At 37.2% G+C, this 12,184-nt stretch overlaps 1 long non-coding RNA gene across 1 annotated transcript; it reads left to right on the top strand.

Annotated features, from left to right (window-relative positions):
* Window positions 1-518: 518 nt before the first annotated feature.
* Window positions 519-11,400, top strand: LOC119865302. Its single transcript, XR_005376706.1, has 3 exons — window positions 519-704; window positions 10,769-10,869; window positions 11,198-11,400. It is a non-coding gene; the product is annotated as an uncharacterized LOC119865302 (long non-coding RNA).
* The last annotated feature ends 784 nt before the right edge of the window (window positions 11,401-12,184 follow it).

The following is a 12,184-nucleotide window of genomic DNA, read 5'->3' on the forward strand; positions in this document are numbered from 1 at the left end:
AACAGTCAACAAAACTAAAAGGCAACCTACAAAATGGGAGAAGATATTTGCAAATGACATATCAGATAAAGCATTCATTGTTTCATGTGTCACAAATACTTAATTAAGTCAATTGGAAGATGCTTAAGTGAGTAAATCGCTTGAATTCTGTGTTTGTGAGCACACTCTTTTTAGTTACATCTTTATGATCCATTCTTCAAGGCAATCCCGTGCTCACCTTTTACCCATAACATAATGGATACATTAAATGCAGTTAGAGTTAAATTACTTGAAACTGAAAGTAGTTATTAATGCAGAAGGGTTCTCATTATTTGTGCTGAACTAAGGAAAAATGATAACAGAAAGTTTATATAAAGTGTTTAGCATAATAGGTTCTTGGTAAATATCAACTTCCTTGCCACTTCAACTAAAAATACATTTTCCTTATTTTTTGTCTTGCTGAAACCTTATTAACAGCATTTGTGTATGAATGAAGCACTCCTCTCTTTTTTCCCTATCCCCTTAGCCTTTCTGAAGCCATCATCCTAGTGAAGAGCATGGAAGGCATCATCAGTGATTATCTCTCTGACTCTCATTTGCTAAGCCTTCCTAGAGCATTCTGACCTGCTTTCCAGGGTCACACTCTTTATGTTTATCACATTGGAATATGCTTTTCTCCATTTGGTCATCAGAAAAGCCTTCTATAGTCCTTAAATACAAAAAAGGTAATGCAAATTAATTATAATATAATAATATAAATATAATATAATATAATAGCTAAAGTTTAGCCATAGCTGATATTTTAAATATAAGAATGTGACTCTTTTAAAAAGACATTTTAGAAGTAATGTGTGTTCTATACCTGAATACCTGAGCCCTGTAATGCCTGACCATTCACTGTAAGAGTTAGGAGTAGTAAATTGATCTAATGACCATCTCTTTGGGACTTTCAGAGGTTACTGCGTACTAGAAGAGACTTTCAGGTAGAATTACTCTTCATCTTCTTTTTTTTTTAAGATTTTATTTATTTGAGACAGAGAGAGAGAGAGAGAGTGCGTGTGCACAAGTGGTATGGGGGGGGAGGGGCAGAGAGAGAGGGAGAAGTAGACTTCCTGCTGAGCAGGGAGCCCCCTGGGGCTCATCCCAGGAACTTGAGATCATAACCTGAGCCAAAGGCAGATGCCACCACTCAGATGCCCCAAATTACTCTTCTTTATGGATAAGTTTCTTAAGGACACATGCCACATTTTTCCATTTACTGTGTGTCAGACCCCTTAGAAACGGGTCTTACACTGTACAGTGGAAGTTTAATGAATGGGTATTGTCTTTGTGAACTTATTGATGTGGGCACTGGAGTTTGCTACAGGTAAAGAGAAGAGATAGAATCTCTTGTATGAACCATATTTGACTGTTGCTTTCCTGGACAGGTCATCAGCCTGTCAGGACCTAAAACTGTGTCCTAGCTTCAGAGCTTTTCCTGACTGAAATCATTTTACAACATTTCCTGACTGCAGTCACTGGACAGATCATTTTACTTGTTTGAGTCTTAGTGCCTTCATCTATAGAATGGGAATAAAAATGTAATCAATATTTCAGTAGATATTTTAAGGATCAAATTCAGTAACTATATATGAAACAGTCATGTAAATTGTAGAGTACAAAAAAAATACAACCAGGTATTAGTAATTTGCAGAAACACACTATGAGATAAAAGTTGGAGGAAGAATGTCTTGGCCAACATGTACCTTGTTTTTACCTTGAATCGAATCCATTGCCATTAAGCATCTCAGTGTGCACATACTTCCACTCTGGTTTGTGGCCCAAAACTAGAATTTATATACAAACATGAGGGAGTTCAAAGAAAGGAGAAAGTAAAGCACAAAGTTCCATCTCTATTCATGGAAAATGTTAATCTCAATGTCCATCTATTCAAAGTCCATTGACCAGGGGAGCCTGGGTGGCTCAGTCGGTTAAGCATCTGCCTTCAGCTCAGGTCATGATCCCAGGGTCCTGGGATCAAGCCCTGAATCATGCTCCCTGCTCTGCATGGAGTCTGCTTCTCCCTCTTCCTCCACCCCTCTTCCTGGTTGTGCTCTCTGTTTCAAATAAATAAATAAAATATTTAAAAACAAACAAAACAACAAAAAACCCAACAAAGTCCATTGACCTAGTTATTTCTCTCTTGAACCCCAAAGATAAATACACTTCAAACTAAGATGAAGTATGATTAAGAAGAAAAAGTTTTAAAAACCATGAAAAAGTAAATACAAATAAAGTAATATATCATCCAGAAAATTAATGAAAAAATCTCACTATCTTGTAACATAAAAGCATCTAACTCTAGCATTTTACTCATATTTTTCTTTGTATAATTGACAGGCTTTGAACTACCTTAGAGTTCATGCATTGGAGAAAATGGTCTAAGTTTTCATAGTAAAGAATGCATAGTAAAACCTAGAAATCATAAGACTATTGTATTTGTTGGAGGACTTATAACTTATCAGACAAATCCAGACAGCTATTTGTAGAGATGTTATCTAATTGTTATTAATAATATAATAATTACATATTTATTATCTGATGTATATCAGGCATTATTTGTGTATGTAATACTACAATAAAAGATTACATAAAGAAACATTTAATCTGTCAGTTGGCTCTAGCCTCTACACCTGGGCCAATTCACGGACAAATTGTTGAGGAAACAATACCTGAATAGAACGAATTTTGACTGAGTTTTTCAGAGAGCACAGATGTAACTAGCCAAGTTCATGAAAATGTTAAAGCATAACCTCATACAAATCACTCATCCTTTTTGAATTTTCATTTTATCTGATAAATGAGAGTAAAAATAGCCAATTTGCATATTGATATGTTTAGTTTTTCAGGTATTAAGACATTAATGGCACAGGATCATGGTTAGAGTTGTTAAGAATTAAGTGAGAGTCATTTTCACATCTATTTTCACCATGGCACCATATAGTGGCTGTATGTTATATGTTCATTCTATTTTCTGCCATGAAATTTACCCAGCTGACCATTCCTTTCCTCTCAAAATAACCACTAACAATCACTGGGCATCAATTATGTGGAAACATTTTGCTTTGATAATTAAATGGGCCAGCCCTCTAACAATATAGATAAGCTGTGTTATGGATAAATACACAGCTAACATTCTGACTTTGAATGATGGACCAGGATCCACGAAGGTCACCACTGCCCTAGCTAGGGAACACATGAAAAAAGAATACTCTAGGAAAATTTTCCTTATTGCCACAGTCCAAAATCTGTATGTAACCTGATCTGAGTTTGAGTATGGCAAAACTCAAAACACTCTATTTGGCACTAGAAAGTTTGTGGTCCTTTTTTGGAATATTCTTGTTATTTTATTTTATTTTATTTTATTTTATTATTTTATTTTATTTTATTTTATTATTTTTGGCCTCTGAGAAGCAGGAAGTGGGTAGACACATCTGCCACTGGTAGCCTTCCTCCAATCAATTTCACAAGAGAGAGGGAAAAAGTGTAGAAATCAAAGAGTTCCGAGAAAGGAGGGTTGTGGTTATATGTTGTTTTCTTCAGAATCTCTTTATTTCTTCCATACACACAAAACAAACAGCAACAACAGATTACAATAACATATTCTTTTTTCTAGTAATCCCATTTTGTGACCTTGAGCCTACATTTTGCCCTTATCTCAGAATTGCCTCTCCCTGGAACAAGCTATGTCCATGTTAGGGAAGAGAAGAGTAGAGGGTTTTAAGGCCTAATGGAGCATAAGGACTTTTTTTTTTTTTTTTTTAAATGAAGCCCCAAATGTGTAAAAAGATGATTGAAATGAACAAAAGTGAACCAAAATTTCATTTGAGTTTTGACACAGTTTATGCAGATTTTGTAGTTAACAATGTCCTAGGGAATGAGTGGGAAAGTACACAAATAATTATGTCTACAAAACTGAGAGTCCAAGCTGTGGGCAGGTGAGTAAATGAAATTCTCTGTTCCTGGAAGCATGTGTACACATTGTGTTTGGCAGGAGGGAAGGGGGCTGGTGGGAGGGGGCTTCTTTGCAGGCCAAGCTGTGTGGGCAGAAACATTTTGAGGAAACTCCCATAACATTCACCAGCTGCAGAGCATTCTGTGTATTCATGAAGGGCCAAATTTATACTCTGTTAAAATAAACTTAAAAGAATCAACATGAGATACTTTTCAAATGAAGTCAACAATTGACTCCCATGTCAACAATTCATAAGTCCAAACCAATCTAAGTGCAAAGAAAGGGGACAAATGTTTTAGTTGGTGACAACCAGATAAATCAGGCCTGGAAATCATGGTAGCCAGTGTATTAAGCAACAAAGATTTATAAGTGATCAGAAAATGCATTTCGTTTTGTTTCCCACTTTACTTTTAAATTTTATTCAGTGGGAAAGATCCTTCCCTTGCTGTTATATGGAAATGTACGCAAAACTGAGGAAAAAACACTCCAGGATTTTTCTAGTCATTCTTAGATAGTAAGTCTCATGGTCACTGTAAATCGCAATTGTCATCTCATGTTAGCAATTAAAAATGGTCTTTTCCAAATAATAATCACAACACAGAACTTATCGTTAGGTGATCTCCCTTCCTGCTCATGATTTCTCTTTTCTAATCAGTTAGCTTGGTTCCTGGTTCCTCTTGTTCACTGCCTGAGTTTAGGATTGTGAGGCCACTGGGGTTTACAGCTCTTGGTGGAAGGCTTTGGATGAGACCTAGCTTTTTAGAAAATTATGTTGAGAAGTAAGAGGTAAATATTAAATGGGACGTTGGAAAGGGTAAGCACCAGAAGGAAACACAGAGTTCCCAAGATCAAGATCCTTTTTTTTTTTTTTTTTTTTTTTTAAGATCCTTTTTATTACAACTCCAACCCTATGTTCTTTCATGGTGTTCTATAAATGATGTCTGGGTATCAGGAACATGTGATCTGTGGACAGATGGATGTACACCTAGTTGTCAGGTGCACCCCTAAAATCAGCTGATATCCTCATCTTCTCAGGCTTAATTCCCTCTATTCCCCAACTGCAAATAAACATACTAAGCTCTCCCAGGATCACCCTAATGGTCCCTCAACAAAGCATAGGGTTAGAACATTCCATAACCCCTTTTATTAGTATGTGAGTGTAAGATTCAGACCAACTCTCTCTCTAAATAATAATAAATTGTATATATTCCTTAGAGATCAGTTACCTAGTTGGTTCTCACTCAAGGCAAGTACCACCCATTGATTTCCCTCATTCCAGCCTGAGCTGAGTTATATTATATAAATGTTAATTTAATGTTTCCCAGTCCCTAGATGTCCCTTGACTATGATAAACCTCCTTAGTGTGGGTAGGGGGAAAGTTGTATTTAATTCTGTCTGCCTCACCCCCCTAAAATACAGCAAAGCAAAACTTTGTCAGACTCAATAATTCCTTATAGTCTATATCCAATTGAGATGATTTATGTTTCCTTTTCTCAATGGCAGAGTAAATCAGCGACCCTCCTTTCCCAAGACAAATGCTGCTGCTAATGAGGTCAGGTGGGCCTCAGATTTGTTTCTAGACCCCAAAGTTTTTCTAGTTTTCCCCCACAGAGGAATACGCTCAGTACTCATTATAACAGAGGCAGCACTGGAGGCCCCAGAAATTTCTTGGAACCTTTATCTCCCTGCCAACACTGAATTTACCTTTGGAGGGCCTTTTTAGCAATTTTGTGACTGTTCAGGGAGTTCTTCGTTGACAGATTTTTCCGAAATATCTCGCCTGAGGCCCTCTTGACACATCCTAGTATTTATTAATGCTTTGCCAAGTTAGAGTGTTTTAATTTCTTCTAACTAGATTAGTATCAGATTTTCAAGTTACTCTCTGTAATGTTGCTAAAGGATGGGAAAGGACTAACAGGAAATGGGACATTGATGTCCTGTGATTGGGCACCTGCCACTCTGTTGAAATATTCTCAGATGTGTACATTCATTGCACACTTGTGTTTTATGATAGAACATGAGTTCTCAACTCACAGTATCTATGTGGGTCCATTTGGTCGATGTGTCATATCTATTTTATATTATTGCACCTCTTTGCCATGCAATTACTCTGTCTTTAAGTTTTTACTTTCCTCCTTGAGAAATGTCTCATGGAACACAGGAAACATTTGCTTAAAATAAACCATTTGACTGCTTCCTCTTCTGGCAATGTCAATGTGACTTAATATCTCTGAGCCTTGATTTCCTCATCAGTGAGATGGGAATAATTTTAACCACTCTATGTAATTGGGAGTGTTAAATCACAAAAACATGTTAAATCCCTGGCTAGGAGGGTGCTCAACAAATATTTATTCAACATATGGTAGATACAATTATGACCCATTCTGGAAAACATCTGCAAGGTTAGGCTGTCTGGGACCAGTGGTCTGTTTATCACTACTGTCTCCAGGCTTGTGGAGGTGCTCACAAAGAAGCATGGCTTGTCAAGGTCACACAATGAAATCTGGATAGATGAAAACTCTACCCCACTTCTCACCCATGCTCACCATCCTCACTGTTCCTTTCATCACATCTTGGTATCTCTTGCTAAGCATCATGGTTTTAAACCTAAATACTTTTCACCTCATCCTACTAATTAATAGGGGATCCTATGGGAGATGTTCCAAATAATTTAATAGCCTTAAAATCTATTGTGAAATAAATTCTGTATATAAATTGCTGAAGGGAAAAAATCCTACCAATTCAATGTTCTATAATTGTCACTAATGCAAATAGTATTCATATATACATATATTCATTTTTGAGGCTAATCAATTAGATAAGTTTTTAGGAAAACTAACCTATTTTTCTCCTTATAAGGCCCCAAATCTTCAAATTAGAAATGATGTCATTCTTTTTACTATGAGAGCCTTATAGTCCCAAACGATTATTAGACAATTATGTTTCTCAGAGGAGTCATGCTGGAGATCCAAGCATTCTACTGACATAAAATAATTATCTCTCACCCTTTGGGAGCCCTCACATGAAGAGCTTAAAAAAGGAATGAAATGCCTGTAAGATGATTAGGACGAGGGTAATGTTGTTTTTAATACTTTTCAGGCCAAGAAACTTATAATAGACCTCATTGAAAACAGGAAAAATGATATAAAGTCAATGTCAAAATAGAATATTTCTTTGAGAAGTTTTTTGAAATATTCTACTTGGACTTTTTTTCTTGGGTTATGGTAAACATATTCTGGTTTCATGTAGTAAGAGTAACATTTGTGTATCACTTGACTAATGTGGCCAGAAATGTTTTCCACACATAAGTTCATTTTTTTATGCTTAACTAAGTTAAGCTAAGCTGAGTAAGCTTAATTATACTCTTTTTAAAGATAATATCGGTGAAACTTAAGGTGGTGAAGTAACTTTGGGATTCATTTAAGAGGTGAATTGAAAGGAATTGCAAAAAAAAGAGGTCACGTGTTCCTTAGAGACTGGGGAGAAAGAGTTTCTAGATGGTTACCTATGTGAGTTGGATTGGGAAGCTGGTGATATTTGCATCTGACATAATCTGTGACATGAGGGGCAAAACCATCTTTGGAGAAAAGACGGAGCAGTGTCAGTTGGGACATGAGGAAAATATAAGTGGTGGCAGAGGACAGAGTCACCAAGACCTAATTCAGAGCATCCAAGATAAGGACAGGGCCACAGGCTCAGACAGGAATAAAACCATCTCTGAACAGGTACTTCTGAAGGTCAATTATTGCTTCAAAATAGCATTCTCAGTTCCTCCTTCTCTTCTCTAAAATCTGAGAACTAGACTCTCCATGTGGTTAATGTTATTCTTTTCAATGTAATATTTTAGATCATAGGAGTTACAAGTGAGCACGAAAAACACAGCAAGATTCAAAGAAGTAGTTGCCTCCTCACCAAATGGACTATAAACTCTTGAGGACCTCATTAGTAACATCTGTGGTGTCATCCTTGGGTCAGCAGCCACGGCAGTGCTGCACTTTGTCATCTATTTCCCACCCTGCAAAGAATCCACCGAGTGTGTCAGTCTTGGATACTCTGAATGGCCTGTCCTTGCATTCCAAGTCTGGCCCCCCATTTCTCTGTGCCTTAATTCAACTGGTTCAAAGGTCATAGAGGGAGGAAATTCAAGATTTGTAGATTTAGGGATTAGACGAGGTGAAGAGACAAGATAAAGTGGGATGAGAGGAATTATTCAGGGAGGTACAGAGTCACAACATTGTACCTAAAAGTCCCTATGGGGTAGTGTGTACCCCACATACACATGTTTCATGGATTCCAATGGGCCGAATAGTAGTATAAGATGGACACTTCCTTCCACTTACAATACACCTTAAGGCAGGATTTTGTTGTGAAAGTTACGTGGGCATTGGAAACAGACAGCTGGGACTCTCTCCTACTAGATCCAAAAGTGATTGCTGTACCAGCTAGTACTGACAGAAAATTCAACTTTAGATTGTTTACAGAGTGAGGGAGATTAATTGATTTTAGATGGAAGTCCAGGACCTGGCTGTGTTTCATGGTTGGTTTGATTCAGTAGCTCAACAATGATATTAACACTCAAATTCCATCCCATCTCTCAACCAAAGACACTGGATGACTGGCTACCATTTCGACACCACATGCTCCCTTAGTCCTGTCCAGATGGTTGATTTCAGCCTATCAGCACATTCCATTGCTCTGAGCACCATCAATGTTTCAGAAAAGAATATAATTCTGAGCTGGTTAACTAGGTTAAGTTTGAGATTTAGATTCTGGGACTGGAACCACCTCTACCAAATGAACCACTTAGTTGTGACTATGCTGTGAAGGCATCTTAGAAGGAGTCATTGAGATTAGCAAGCATTTTAAGTCTTGGTAGACAGGTTACACGGAAGTCTGCAAGCTTTGAGTTCTTCATCTGTACATTATGGAAGATGCCAGGGCCTATGGGAACATTGAATTTTGTAAACATCGAAAAATGTCCTAGTGTACTGCCGGGCATGCAGCATGTTGATTACTTTTTCTCCCTCTTATAATGCAATAATGCCCTGAAAATGAAGTACAGATACAGAATCAGGTAAAGTAGTTTGCAAAGTACTTTCCAAATCTCATATTTTTATACTTTCATGATAATTTGTGTCACTTTGTTTGCATTTTATTACCTTAAAAATTCCAAGGACTTTAGGACAACTATCAACCACTGATAGAGGTTCCTTTTTCTCTCTCTCCCCTCTTTTTTTTTTACTTTACCCATTTTTATTATAAAATATAATGGGGAGCCTGGGTAGTTCAGTTGGTTGAATGTCTGCCTTCAGCTCAGGTAATGATGCTGGGGTTCTGAGATCCCTGCTCAGTGAGGAGCCTGTTTCTCCCTCTCTCTCTCTGCCTCTCCCCCACTGGTGCTCTCCCTCTCTGTCTCTCAAATAAAAAAATAAAGTCTTTAAAAATATATATAAGATGCATTATGCAATCCTTGCCTCATTTTTAAATGTTAAACCTTAACATGATCTATGGGAATAGTAGAAACAATTTCTCTTTAAGTTAAATTTTGTACTTATGAGTAAAGTGGAGTTCAATGCAATGTTTGCACCCATTTACTTTGTTAGTTATGAAAGCCATTTGTCATTTGTCATGAAGCTGGATACCACCGTGCGAAATGGAAAAAAGAGGCAATGAAGCTAAGCGACATTCTGTGAGAATCTTGGAGAAATTCTTAATCTCTCAGTTCCTCCATTTTCTGACCTGCAAAATTGAGAAGAGGAAGGAAGGCAGGCAGGCAGGCAGAAAGGAAGGAAGGAAGGAAGGGAAAACATGAAATATGATCACTGAATAAGGAAAATGAAGGACTTAAACAATTTCTGCCGGGATGGTACAATAAATAAATGATCCTTATAATCATCATCATCTTTTAAGTTAACAAATTTCCTTTTAAAGGTGCTTTTTTAAAAATTCTTTATTTATTTATGATAGTCACACACAGAGAGAGAGAGAGAGAGGGGCAGAGACATAGGCAGAGGGAGAAGCAGGCTCCATACACTGGGAGCCCGACGTGGGATTCGATCCCGGGTCTCCAGGATCGCGCCCTGGGCCAAAGGCAGGCACCAAACCGCTGCGCCACCCAGGGATCCCGAATATGTGTTTAATAAAATGAATTGATGTTGTTAAAAGTCAGAAAAGAGGTTGCCCTCAGAAAAGCAGTGACTGTAAATTAGTTAGCTTCTCCAGAGAAATGGAACCAGTAGGAAATGTATATGCGTATGTATACAGTATATGTGTGTTTACACACACACACACACACACACACACACACACACAAAGAGATTTAGTTTGAGGAATTGGCGTACACAGCTGTGGAAGCAGGTAAGTCTAACAAGTGTCGGATAGCTAGTAGGCTAGAAATTTCTGGGCAGGACTCAATGCTATAGTCCTGGGACAGATGAAATCTCAGTTTTAAAGGACTTTTAGCTGATTGAATGGGGCCTACCCACATCATTGAGAATAATTTCCCTTATATAAAGGCAAGTGATTGTAGATGTTAACCAGGTCATGAAATAACTTTAAAACACCTAAATCAGCATTTGACTGAGTAGCCTAGCCAAATGAACATATAACACTAACCATCACAGACCTGAAAGAAACATGAAGGGAACTTCTGGAACAGTACCCTGTTCCTTGATTTAGGGACCTGAATTGTGGAAATTCTTCCAGCAGTACATTTATAATGTGTGTATTTTTCTAGATATACATTATACTTTAATAAAAAACTTTTGATTTTCTTTATTTCTATTTTCTCTACAGCCCAAATCAGAGATAGCAGGGGATTTCTTCTCATGCAGATTTGTCTGGTGATTGCTTCTGGGACTAAATAAAGAAGAATTCTGTGATTGTATCCAATCTTGGTGGGTGTGATTGTAGTAATCAGTCAGTGATAGCTCCAGTAAACAGGGACAACATGTCACACCTGTGTTGACCATCTCACTGGTTATTACAGTTTTAAGTACTCCATGAAGTCCCATAATACTTAAGGCTCTATGAATTTGCTATGTATTATTAAAATAAAATATTGTTAAAATAATAATAATATGTTAAAATCATGGTTATTGTTAATGGTCTTTAGTAAATGGTTCATTTAACACTATTTATTTAGTTATAAGAGCCCTTAACATGACTTTCTTGTCTAGTTTCATTTATCTTCACATCTGCTTTTTCTCTTGTTCTTTTCTTTAGTCACAGATGATGAATAAAATACATATGACTAGAAGTAAGCCTATGCTGGGTGGTCATTTTCTCAACCAAGATAGAGTCGAAAAATAGCACCACGGAAATACTACTTGGACTGAGAGTTAAGAGACTTGAAATCGAATATGTATTCTGATGAAGGTTGCATGGTTTTCTGCATCCTGATTTCCTCTCATTCTTGAAGAATTACTCATCAGGGTCTAGACTCATACATTTCTCATGGACAAAGGAAATAAAAATTATGAGATCACATTTCTCCATGGACTCTTCATACATAGCCCTCGATCACCAAAGATCAGGTTGAAATGGAAAGAAATTTTCAGGTTACTCTCTCCCATTTGGCTCTCGACATTAACACAGGCTACGTTTTGTTAACCAGGTTCCCTTAGGTTGGTAGGGTTTAAGTTATAATGGCTGCTGGCAGTGATTACATTGAAGAAGATGGCATGCAAGGGACCTGCTTTCTGGTCATGCCAGGTTATGACATTTGTACAGTGTACAAATGTCATGGTCTATACAAATGTCATGGTCATCTGTGAACAATTCTTTGCTCTCTATGGATTGTAAGCAGAAAAGCCTCCCCATCCCATTCTCCCTTTTTTTAACATCGGATAACCCTTTTGTAAATGAATGATCAGCCCATGTTTCTCTCTGGCATTGGGTGGAAGAGCTAGGACAAAGGTGAGTGAGGTACTTGCTTCATGTACAGAATTTTAGGGGGCTCCAAAAACTTATTAGTCAAGATCAATAATATTTTTTAAAAAATATTACATTAAAGTAGTATTGTTCTTGATTATTGAGTTGTTTTTGGCTTCCCTTAACTACTGACCCAAAGAAAATTGACTAGAATTGACATCTTTAGGGTTCTTTCATTTCCTTTCTGTTTCCTAAACCCACATAGTTTGGAGTTTACACTTTTTCTTAAATATGTAGTTTCTCTTTATTAGGTATTTCCATTTTAAATGTATCTAACCT

Source organism: Canis lupus, chromosome 23, assembly GCF_011100685.1.
Source record: "Canis lupus familiaris isolate Mischka breed German Shepherd chromosome 23, alternate assembly UU_Cfam_GSD_1.0, whole genome shotgun sequence".
Classification (NCBI taxonomy): Eukaryota; Metazoa; Chordata; class Mammalia; order Carnivora; family Canidae; genus Canis; species Canis lupus.